Raw genomic sequence first — 13281 nt, forward strand, 5'->3', positions numbered from 1 at the left:
AGCTGTCGAAACTCTGCATGGGATCCGGAGCAAAGCATGGTAAACGACCCAATCTACACATACCCGGGCTGTCCATGGATAACGTTGGACAATTCGAAAGAATCACCGTTATAAATATGCAAATGCATGCATATTTATGACACGAACCCTTTCGAACGGGAGACGCATATTGGTTACGCAACACCTTTGCATTTTAATACTAAAAATACCTAGCTAGATAGTGTCATCAGCACGAAGGCCGGAACAGAGCAAAATAAAGGGGGTGGAGGAGGAGTTAACAAATGTGCTCACTTTCGAATGCAGGGGAGGTCGTCGAAAACCAATCCCTCGCGGAGAAGCTACTGCACATTTAAATGCACTCAATCAACACAAATACGCACTTGCGGTAATTAAGCTAACTAATACTAACATCTATTATTAATAATTTATTATTCAAGTTTTGTTACTCTTATCTTCTTCTATTTCTTTTCTTCTTATTATTTTCTTTCTATTGCTAACAGCTAGCTAACTAAGACTAACAGCTAGCTGACTAATACTACCAGCTAGCTAACTAATACTTACATGTACTAATATGTATTGCTAACTAAATCTAACTAAAAATCTACCACTAAGTAATTGCTAACTAAATTTTACTAAAAATCCACTACTAACCGATCTAACTAAGGCCTCCTTTGATTTGAAGGATTTTTCATAGGAAAAACGCAGGAATGCAAAAAAAAATTGAGAAAGCGCAAAGGACCTTTGTGTTTCATTATATTGAAAAGATAGAGTTTGTTACAATCCTCCTAGGAGGCAGGATACAAGCATTCTAATGCTACTTAGTGTACATCCCATGTCTGCGGTAGGATAACCCAAAGCCCTTTGGCTCCAGCCCGTACCCATAAGGTAGACTCCTCCTTGATTTTTGACATTAGTGCAGCAATGGAGGGATGTGCCCTGTCAAACATGCAATCGTTGCGGTGCTTCCATACCATCCAGGGTCGGAGCAGGGTGATGGATGCCATCCCTTTCCGCTGTGGGTGGGGGGTGTTGTGTCGCGCGCGGTTCCACCAGTCCAGCAGCGAGTCCTCCTGGTTGGGGCATCCTACTGGCAATCGAAACCACGCGAGGACCTCGTGCCAAATCTGTTGGGTGAATGGGCATGCAATGATGATGTGGTGGATAGTCTCAAAGGCCCGGTCGCATAGAAGGCATAGTGGATGGTGCTGTAGGCCGCGACGGGCGAGGTGTTCTGCAGGATCTAACTAAGGCCTCCATTTCAAAATTTCATAGTATTTTCCTAAGAAAATTCCTAAGAAAATTCCATTTCAAACGTTTAACTAAGGCTTCCATTTGAAACGTTTTATAGGATCTAAGAGGCCCTAACATAGAAAAAATAAACTAAAAAAATAAAAAAAAGGGGGAGCAGGAGATCACCGGCGAGTCCATCGACGGCTGGCGCGGGGCGGCGGCGGGGCGGGGTGGCGAGGAGCGGCGCGGGCGAGGGGCGGCGTAGGGCGGGGCGGGCGCGGGGCGACGCAGGGTGGGGCGGGCGCGGGGCGGCGCAGGGCGGGGCGGCGCCGGCGAGCAGGGGCGGCGCGGGGCGGCGCAGGGCGGGTCGGGAGAGCAGGGTGGGAGAGGTACATGAGAGAGAGAAGAGGTCATGGCACGGGGGGATAAGGAGTTAGCCTTTGCCCTCAGCCAGCTATCGGCAAAGACAGCCGTTAGTCTTTGCCCTCAGCTGGCTGTCGGCAAAGACGGCCCCCGTTAAGCACTGGTCGAGGCGGCGACCGGGTTAGCCCCCTATGCCGTCAGCCTTCGTATGCCGACATCTTTCTTGTCCTCTGCCGTCAGCTGCCTACCGGCTTAGATAAAGCAGACGACATAGATTTTCTTTGCCGTCAGCCCCTCCTACGCCGTCAGCATTTATTTTGGCTGAGGTCAAAGTGTCTTTGCCGTCAGCCCCGTGAAATTGCTGACGGCAAAGCTTAAAGTTGTCGGCAAATTATGTTTTTCCAGTAGTGAGGAGACCCAGGGGCGCTGCCGCCGCCAGTCCCACGCGTGGTGGCCATGTCGATCCTAGGTGCATCGTGCACGCGAGAAACCCAGCTTGCGAGCCACCACCATGCATGCAGGGGGATTGAGACAACTGTCAGATCATCGAGCGCGAGGCGCCGGTTTATGCGCGGCCGGTCCTCGATCAGCAGCGCCAACGCCTTGACACGGTCATCCAGGACATCACTGTCGTTGGGCATTAGGACCAGTCCGCACTCGCGCATGGCGGTCACGCAACCACCTTGGGTTGGTGAGCCTTCACCGCTAGCTACGGAGGGTGGCTTGAACGACCAAGTTCAAGGCCGACCTGCTACTACTGCAACAGAAGACCTTCCAACGGTGCTAGAAATACTATTGATGTTTGCTGTGTATCCCTGGCAATGGCGCCAGAAATAGGCACGTCGACGGGTGAAGACTTGGCTTGATCTTTCTGCTGCGGCTACACCTTAAGGAACTTCCGAGGCAAGTATGCAAAGCATTTCCCCCGTGGCCTTGGAGCCTTGCGTTAGTGTTCCCTCGAAGCGGAAAGGGTGATGTAGCGTAGCGGTGGTAAGTATTTCCCTCAGTTTGAGAACCAAGGTATTAATCCAGTGGAGGAGTATCTCAATATCCTGCACAAACATAAAACTTGCTCCCAACGCTATGAAGGGGCTGTCAATCCCTTATAGATTGTTTGCCAAGTGAGAACTGAAAGCAACAAAGTACAAAGCAAAGTAAAAGCGGAGATGTACATGATGGATGTGAATAGACCCGAGGGCCGTAGTGTTTACTAGTGGCTTCTCTCATGAATGCAAGTAGACGGTGGGTGAACAAATTACTGTCGAGCTATTGATAGAAACGCGCAAAGTCGTGACAATATCTATGCAATGCTTATTTCTATAGGCATCACGTCCAAAACAGGTAGACCGATACTGTCTGCATCTACTAGTATTACTCCACACATCGACCGCTGTCCAGCATGCATCTAGTGTATTAAGTCCATAAGAACAGAGTAACGCCTTAAGCAAGATGACATGATGTAGAGGGATAATCTCAAACCAATGATAAAACCCCATCTTGTTACCCTTGATGGCAACTACTTGATGTGTGCCTTGCTCCCCTACTGTCACTGGGAAAGGTCACCACATGGCAGAACCCAAAACCAAGCACTTCTCCCATTGCAAGAATCAAAAATCTAGTTGGCCAAACAAAACCCAAGACTCGGAGAGACTTACAAGGATATCAAATCATGCATATAAGAAATCAGCAAAGACTCAAATATATATCATAGATAATCTAATCACAAATCAACAATTCATCGGATCTCGACAAACACACCGCCAAAGAAGATTACATCGGATAGATCTCCATGAAGATCATGGAGAACTTTGTATTGATGACCCAAGAGAGAGAAGAAGCCATCTAGCTACTAACTACGGACACGTAGGTCTGAAGTGAACTACTCACGAGTCATTGGAGGGGCAATGATGATGATGAAGAAGCCCTCCAACTCGTAAGTCCCCTTCGCCAGGGTGCCGAGAAGGGTCTCCAGATGAGATCTTGCGGAAACGGAACTTGCGGCGGCGGAAAAGTATTTTTGAGGCTCCCCTGATTTTTTGCGGAATATTTGGGAATTTATAGGCCAAAGACCTAGGTCAGGCGGCGTCCAGGGAGAACACAAGCCTGCCCACCGCCTCCTCCCCCTGGTGGTGGAGTGGGGGCTTGTGGGCTCCTTGGAGCGCACCTGGCTTGGCCCAAAAGACTCCTGGTCTTCTTCCGTTCGGGAAAAAATCATTTCGGGGTTTTTCTTCCGTTTGGACTTCGTTCCAAAATCAGATCTGAAAAGAGTCAAAAACACGGAAAAAACAGGAATTGACACTTGGCACTGAATTAATAAGTTAGTCCCAAAAAATATATAAAAGGTACATAAAACAACCAAAGAAGACAAGATAACAGCGTGAAACCATCAAAAATTATAGATACGTTTGAGACATATCAAGCATCCCCAAGCTTAACTCCTTCTCGTCCTCGAGTAGGGAAGTGATAAAGAATGAATTTTTGATGCTTTCATGCTACCTAGCTTAGGCGTCCTTTGTAATTCCTCTTATGTGACATGAATGTTTAGATCCATTAGATTCAAAACAATAGTTTACTATTGACGTGGAAACAGTAATAATTCAGGCAAACTAGCAAAGTAATCATGAACTTTCAAAATAACAAGGCCAAAGAAAGTTATCCCTACAAAAGCATATAGTCTGGCTATGCTCTATCATCATTGCACAATGAATTTAAATCATGCACAACCCCGGTATTGGCCAAGTAATTGTTTCACACTTTTACTTTCTCAAACCTTTTCAACTCTCATGCAATACATGAGCGTGAGCCATGGTTATAGCACTATAGATGGTGTGGAATGTAGTGGAGGTTGCAAGACAAAAAAAGAGAAGATAGTCACATTAACTAGGCATATCAATGAGCTGTGGAGATGCTCATCAATAGATATCAATGTGAATGAGTAGGGATTGCCACACAATTGATGCACTAGAGCTATGAGTATGTGAAAGCTCTTAAAGAAAACTAGTGCGTGTGCATCCAACTTGCTTGCTCACGAAGACCTAAGGCAATTTTGAGGAAGCCTATCATTGGAATATACAAGCCAAGTTATATAATGAAAATTTCCCACTAGCTATATGGTGGTGACAAAACGAGAGACTCTCAATCATGAAGATCATGGTGCTTAATATGCACAAGTGTGGAAAAAGTGGTAGCATTGTCCCTGCTCTCTTTTTCTCTCATTTTTTTGGTGGGCTCTTTGGCCTCTTTTTTTTTGTGGGCTTCTTTGGCCTCTTTTATTTCCTCACATGGGAAAATGCTCCATTAATGATGATCATCACACTTTCAACTCAAAACTTAGAGTAACAATGACTCTATATGGATTGCCTTCGGTAGTGTACCGTGGCAATGATCTAGCATGGCATAGACATCAATGGAAACATCATGCTAGCTATCCTACGATCGTGCAAAGGCAAAGTAGACGTGGTGGCACATGTCATGGTGTTAGTTGCATGGCAATATATCTCGGAATGACTTTGAAAAAGCCGTAGTAGGTAGGTATGGTGGCTAATGGTGGGTTTTGTGCACCGGCGAAAGTTGCACGACAGTAAGAAGATAGTGATGGTGGAAGGTGAAAGTGCATCTAAACCATGGACTCAACATTAGTCATGAAGAACTCATATACTTGTTGCAAAAGTTTTATTAGTAATCGAAACAAAGCATTCAACGCATACTCCTAGGGGAAGGGTTGGTAGGTATAAACCATCGTGCGATCCCGACCGCCACGCAAAGGATGACAATCAATATACTAATCATGCTCAGATTTCATCACATAGCGGTTCACCATACGTGCATGCTTCGGGAATCACTAACTTCAACACAAGTATTTCTAGATCCACAACACCTTACTAGCATGACTTCAATATTACCATAACCCCAACTCAAAACTAATCGAGATGAATCAAACTTCTCTAACTATTCAATGCACGGGAAGGTGGAAGTTTTCGTATCCCTTTGGATAACTACCCCTTTTGAGACAACTTTCAAAGCATAGATCAACTACCAAGCCACGCACCGCTGTGCTATAAATGATATAGGTGAAGCACATAGAGCAAAAGCAACTAGCTCAAAAGATATAAGTGAAGCACATGTGAGCTGAATTGTCTACCAATGGATATAAGTGAAGCTCGACAAAATCACGGTGTGTGCATGTATCTCTCTCTAGGTGTCCAGCAAGGATGATTGTGACACAACAAAAATAAAAGAATCCTACGATACAAGACGCTCCAAGCAATAACACATAACATGTGGTGAATAAAAATATAGCCCCAAGTAATGTTACCGATGGATTGAAGACGAGAGAGGGGATGCCTTCTCAGGGATCCCCAAGCTTAGGATTTTACGGCATCCTTGAATCTCTTGGGGTGCCTTGGGAATCCCCAAGCTTGAGCTCTTGCCACTCTTTATCTCTTTTTCCATAAGAACTTCACCCAAAACTTGAAAACTTCACAATACGAAACTTAAACAGAATATCGTGATAACATTAGTACAACAAAGCAAACCACCACTTCCTTAGGTACTGTAGCAAAATTAAATTCTACTTGTGCTGATGTTGGGTTACTGTACTTTCAATCTTCCATTGCTAATACCCCCCGATACTATCCATAGTTTCATCAAAGTAAGCAACCAACACAACAAAAACAGAATCTATTAACAGCAGACCAGTCTGTAGCAATCTGTATATTTCGTATAACTCTGGTACTTCAAAAATTCTGAAACATTACGACAGTCTGAAGAATTTGTGTAGCAATCAGCAGCAAAAAGAATAAACTCAAAAGCTCTTACAGAACAAAAATGAAAATTCTTTTCGTGAGCAGAAAGTTTGTGTCTTTTCCAGCATGACCAAACGATCATCCCCAAGACTAATCATAACGGTTTTGCTTGGCACAAACGCAAAAAGAAACACAAAAAACATAATCATAACATAATTATGAAAGTGTGGAAATCACAAAACAGAAAGAAAAAGGATAGATTCGTTGGGTTGCCTCCCAACAAGCGCTTTTGTGTAACGACCTTAGCTAGGCGAAAGGTGATGGAATCACGTATAGTCATCTTTGGTTCTCAAACCATAAGTAGCCCTCATCATAGATTCATACGGCAATCTTATTCTATTTCCAAGAAAGTGCTCCATGCCCTTCTTTAAAGGAAATTAAAATCTAATATTCCCTTCCTTAATATTGATGATAGAACCACTAGTCCTTAGGAAAGGTCTACCAAGAATAATGGGACATGAAGGATTACAATCTATGTCAAGTACAATGAAATCCACGGGTACATAGTTCTTATTTGCAACAATAAGAACATCATCGATCCTCCCCATGGGTTTCTTGATGGTAGAATCCGCAAGATGCAAATTAAGAGAACACTCTTCAATCTGTGAAAACCAAGAATATCACATAAAGACTTTGGAATCGCGGAAAGACTAGCACCCAAATCACACAAAGCTTTGCACTCATAGTTTTTGATCTTGATTTTGATAGTAGGTTCCCACTCATCATGAAGTTTTCTAGGTATAGAGACTTCTAGTTCGAGCTTCTCTTCAAGAGATTTCATCATAGCATCTACGATATGCGTGGTAAAGGCTTTGCTTTGGCTATAAGCATGTGGAGAGTTTGCAATGGATTGCATCACAGAGATGCATTCAAACAAGGAGCAATTATCATAATTGAATTCCTTGAAATCCAAAGTGGGAGTTTCATTACTACCCAAAATTTTGACTTCTTCTACTCCACTCTCCACACCTTTATCATCAAGATAGGTGGACTCCGAATCATTGGGGCGTTTTTCAACCAAAGTGGATTCATATCCATCCCCTCCATAAGTAGGTTTGACACGCGAGAACAAAGATGCAAGAGGAGACACACCAAGCACTTTAAGATCTTCGTGATTTGCATCACTAGAACGCACCCTTTTAAACCATTCATGTCTAGCGCGAATTTGGGCGGTTCTTTCTTTGCTCTCATTCATGGAGATATGCATAGCTTTCAAAGTTTCATCCAAGTTGACCTCGGGAGGAGCGCATCTAACTTTCAAAGCATCAATATCACAAGACATCCTATCAACGCTCTTAGCCAAATCGTCTATTTTGAGTAGTTTTTCCTCTATGGACGCATTGAAAATCTTTTGAGAGTTGATGAACCCTTTGATATTACTCTCTAAATCAGAGGGTAATTTGTTGTGATTTCCATAAGTGTTGGCGTAGGAATTGCCATAATTGTTAGAGGAGTTACTAGGAAAAGGCCTAGGAACATAGTTTCCTCTAAAAGCATTGTTGTTGCCAAAATTGTTCCTACCAACAAAATTCACGTCCAAACTAGCGTTGCTATTCTCAATCAAAGAGGATAGTGGCATGTCATTAGGATCTTCGGTAATGTTTCTACTAGCAACCAAATTCATCAACTCATCCATCTTAGCACTAAGCGAGTTAATCTCTTCTATAGCATGCACCTTTTTGCTAGTAGGCGACCTTTTAGTGTGCCACTGAGAGTAGTTGGTCATGATATTGTCTAGGAGTTTTGTAGCGTCTCCTAACGTGATTTCCATGAACGTTCCACCTGAGGAGGAGTCCAAGATACTGTGAGAAACGAAATTCAAGCCATCATAAAAGATTTGTACAATCATCCACAAACTCAAGCCATGAGCGCGACAATTTCTAATCATAAGCTTCATCCTCTCCCAAGATTGTGCAACGTGTTCATGATCAAGTTGCTTGAAATTCATGATATCGTTACGTAAGGAGATGATCTTAGCTAGTGGAAAATACTTGGATATGTAAACATCTTTGCACTTATCCCAACATTCGATACTATTTTTAGGAAAAGAAGAAACCCAAGTTTTTGCGCGATCTCACAACGAGAAAGGAAAAGGTTTCAACTTAATCACGTCATTATCCACATATCTTTTGTTTTGCATATCACAAAGCTCAATGGGATGGGATGCGGCATCTTCACTAGGAAGGCCATAGAATTGCTCTTTCATAACAAGATTCAGCAAAGCTGCGTTGATTTCATACGATTCCACACTAGTGGCGGGAGCAATCGGAGTACTAATAAAATCATTATTATTATTGCTCGAGAAGTCGCCAAGTTTGGTGTTTTCAGACATGATGACTTCAACAACCAAACAAGCACACAAGAAAGCAAGAAAACCGACAAAGGCAAAAGAAAACGGCGAAGGCAGAAGGCGAATGAAAACGGCAAATGTGAAGTGGGGGAGAGGAAAACGAGAGGCAACTGGCAACAAAAGTAAATGCAAGAGAAGAGTTTGTGAGACCTACTTGGATAGAACTTGATTTCTCCTCCCCGGCAACGGCGCCAGAAATATGTCTGCTGCTGCAACAAAAGACCTTCCAACTGCGCCAGAAATACTTTTGATATTTGCTGTGTATCCCTGGCAATGGCGCCAGAAATAGGCACGTCGATGGGAGAAGACTTGCCTTAATCTTTCTGCTGCGGCTACGCCTTAAGGGACTTCCTAGGCAAGTATGCAAAGGATTTCCCCCATGGCCTTGCAGCCTTGCGTTCGTGTTCCCTCGAAGCGGAAAGGGTGATGTAGCGTAGCGGTGGTAGGTATTTCCCTCAGTTTGAGAACCAAAGTATCAATCCAGTGGAGGAGTATCTCAAGATCCTACACAAACACAAAACTTGCTCCCAACGCTAGGAAGGGGTTGTCAATCCCTTATAGATTGTTTGCCAAGTGAGAACTGAAAGCAACAGAGTAACAAAGCAAAGTAAAAGCAGAGATGTAAACGATAGATGTGAGTAGACCCGGGGGCCGTAGTGTTTACTAGTGGCTTCTCTCATGAAAGCAAGTAGACGGTGGGTGAAAAATTACTGTCGAGCAATTGATAGGACCGCGCAAAGTCGTGACGATATCTATGCAATGATTATTTCTATAGGCATCACGTCCAAAACCAGTAAACCGATACTGTGTGCATCTACTAGTATTACTCAACACGTTGACCGCTATCCAGCATGCATCTAGTCTATTAAGTCCATAAGAACAGAGTAACGCCTTAAGCAAATGACATGATGTAGAGGGATAATCTCAAACCAATGATAAAAACCCCATCTTGTTACCCTTGATGGCAACTACTTGATGTGTGCCTTGCTGCCCCTACTGTCACAGGGAGAGGTCACCACATGGCAGAACCCAAAACCAAGCACTTCACCCATTGCAGGAATCAAAGATCTAGTTGGCCAAACAAAACCCAAGACTCGGAGAGACTTACAAGGATATAAAATCATGCATATAAGAAATCAGCAAAGACTCAAATATATATCATAGATAACCTAATCACAAATCCACAATTCATCGGATCTCGACAAACACACCGCCAAAGAAGATTACATCGGATAGATCTCCATGAAGATCATGGAGAACTTTGTATTGAAGATCCAAGAGAGAGAAGAAGCCATCTAGTTACTAACTATGGACCCGTCGGTCTGAAGTGAACTACTCACGAGTTATTGGAGGGGCGATGATGATGATGAAGAAGCCCTCCAACTCCAAAGTCCCCTCCGGCAGGGTGCCGGGAAGGGTCTCCAGATGAGATCCCGCGGAAACGGAAGCTTGTGGCGGCGGAAAAGTATTTTCGAGGCTCCCCTGATTTTTTGTGGAATATTTGGGAATTTATAGGCCAAAGACCTAGGTCAGGGGGCGGCCAGGGAGGCCACAAGCCTGCCCACTGCCGCCTCCCCCCTGGTGGTGGAGTGGGGGCTTGTGGGCTCCCTGGAGCCCACATGGCTTGGCCCAAAAGCTCCCTCGTCTTCTCCCGTTCGGGAAAAAATCATTTTGGGGTTTTTCTTCCGTTTGGACTCCGTTCCAAAATCAGATCTGAAAAGAGTCAAAAACACGAAAAAAACAGGAACTGGCACTTGGCACTGAATTAATAAGTTAGTCCCAAAAAAGATATAAAAGGTACATAAAAAAACCAAAGAAGAACAGATAACAGCGTGAAACCATCAAAAATTATAGATACGTTTGAGACGTATCACCTGCCCCATGCTACGATGGCTCCCTCGACCCCGTGGAGTTCGTGAAGCTCTGCACCCTGAGCGTCGAAGCAGAGGGCGATGACGACAAGGCCATGGCGAACTAGTTCTCCATGGAGCTCAAGGACGGCGCGCGGTCCTGGCTCCTGAACCTGACCGAGGGTTCGGTCTCTTCATGGAGTGGCCTCTGCGAGATGTTCGTCGCCAACTTCAAGGGCATGCACGACCGCACGCTTTCCTTCAATGACCTGCGTCGCTTGATGCAGCGCCCCGGTGAGACCCTCTGGAACTACATCTAGAGGTTCAGCCACGTGCGAACAAGATCCCGTGCGCAACCGACGAGGCGGTCATCGTGGCGTTCAATAATGGCATCAAGGACATCAAGATGTGTGAAAAACTCGCCATCAACAACACCCTGAGAACGACCATGGTTATGTGGCAACGTGGAAACTTTGTTTAACACTGGTTCTAGATAACTTTAAGTAACTTAATTAAAATATGCCAACTCTGTGCGTAACCGTGACTGTCTCTTTCGTGAGTTATTACTCCGATCGAGGACACGGTGGGGTTATGTCTGACGTAGGTAGGTGTTCAAGATCATTCATTTGATCAGCAGTAGTTCACGTACGTTATGCGTAGATATTATTTCTTGTACTCGTAAGTTTAGCCACCAAATATATGCTTAGCCGCTGCTGCAACTTCACCACTTAACCGTACCTCACCCATTAAGCTTTGCTAGTCTTGATACCTTTGGAAATGAGATTGTTGAGTCCCCTGTGGCTCACAGATTACTACGTCACCAGTTGCACGTACAGGTAAAGGTTATTTGACGCGAGCGCGTTGATTGTTCATTTGGAGTTGCTTCTTCTTCTACTTCTTCTTCATCAATCTAGAATGGGTTCCAGGCCGGCAACCTGGGATATCAAGGATGGACGTCGTTCTTCTTTTCTTGTTTATTTTCGTCCGTAGTCGGACCCTGCTCTTACTCTTGATGATTATGTAATGTACTGATGTGACTCTGATGTAGCTTGTGGCGAGTGTAAGCCAATTCTATTTATATATCTCTTCTTTTTAGTACATGTACTTGTAACGATATCCATTCTTGCGACAGGACAAGATGCGGTCCTATCCCGGACGAGGCCTTCGTGCCAAATTGAGGATAGGGTCGCATCTTGGGCGTGACATGTCCCTTGCTACAAAAGGGATTGGGCCACTTGCTGCACCGTTGCTACTACATTTTACTTGTTATTCTTTGCTTGCTATGTTTCACCTCGCTACACAATCACTTGTTACCGCTACTTTCAGTTCTTGCAGTTATTACCTTGCTGAAATCTGTTTATCAGAGCCTTCTGCTCCTCGTTGAGTTCGACACTCTTACTTATTGAAAGGACTACGATTGATCCCCTATACTTGTGGGTCATCAACACTCTTTTCTGGCGCCGTTTCCGTGGAGTGAAGCGCCTTTGGTAAGTGGAAATTGGTAAGGAAACATTTTTATACTATGTTGAAATTTATTGTCACTTGTCACTATGGAAACTGTTCCTTTAAGGAGTTTGTTCGGGGTATCTTCACCATGAACGGAAGCACGAGGAGTTTCTCCTCAACCTGAGGTACCTACTGAAAATATATTTTCTGAAATTCCTTCGGGTATGCTTGAGAAACTGCTGGCTAATCCTTTCACAGGAGATGGATCTTCACATCCAGACTTGCATCTAATCCATGTAGATGAAGTTTGTGGTTTATTTACGCTTGCAGGTTTGCCCGAGGATGAGGTAAAGAAGAAAGTCTTTCCTTTATCTTTGAAGGATAAGGCATTGACATGGTATAGGCTATGTGATGATACTGGATCATGGGGCTACAATTGGTTGAAATTGGAATTTCATCAAAAGTTCTATCCTATGCATTTAGTACATCGTGATCGGAACTTTATTTATAACTTTTGGCCTCGTGACAGGGAAAGCATAGCTCAAGCTCAAGGGAGGCTTAAATCAATGCTATATTCATGCCCCAATCATGACCTCTCGAGAGAAATCATCACTCAAAACTTTTATGCTCGGGTTTCTCATGAAGATCGTACCATGCTTGACACTTCTTGTGCCGGTTCTTTTATGAAGAAGGATATTGATCACAAGTGGAATTTATAGGAGAGAATCAAACGCAACTCTGAAGATTGGGAGCTGGAGGAAGGTAAGGACTCAGGTATGAATTTCCAGTTTGATTGCGTTAAATCTTTTGTTGAGACAAACACTTCTAGAGATTTTTGCACTAAGTATGGACTTGACTCTGAGATAGTAGCTTCTCTATGTGAATCTTTCGCTGCTCATGTTGATCTTCCCAAAGAGAAGTGGTTTAAATATCATCCTCCTGTAGAAAGCAACATTGCCAAAACCAATCTAGTTGCGGAGAAAGTCATTGCTTTTAGTAAGCATGTTGTTCCTTGTTCTTACACTGAGAAACCACCATACCCTGCTAGGATAAAGGATTATTCTAAAGCTCCAACTGTGATACGTAGGGGTTACATTAGGTCACTTGCACCCCGTGACAAGATTAGAGTTGAACGTAGTGTTGCTATTATCAAAGATCTCTTAGCCGAAGACATAGATGGGCATGTTATCAAATTCTGTGAGGACTCCGCTATAATTGCTAAACCTCACGCGAAATA

This window comes from Hordeum vulgare, chromosome 5H (assembly GCF_904849725.1).
Source record: "Hordeum vulgare subsp. vulgare chromosome 5H, MorexV3_pseudomolecules_assembly, whole genome shotgun sequence".
Lineage (NCBI taxonomy): Eukaryota > Viridiplantae > Streptophyta > Magnoliopsida > Poales > Poaceae > Hordeum > Hordeum vulgare.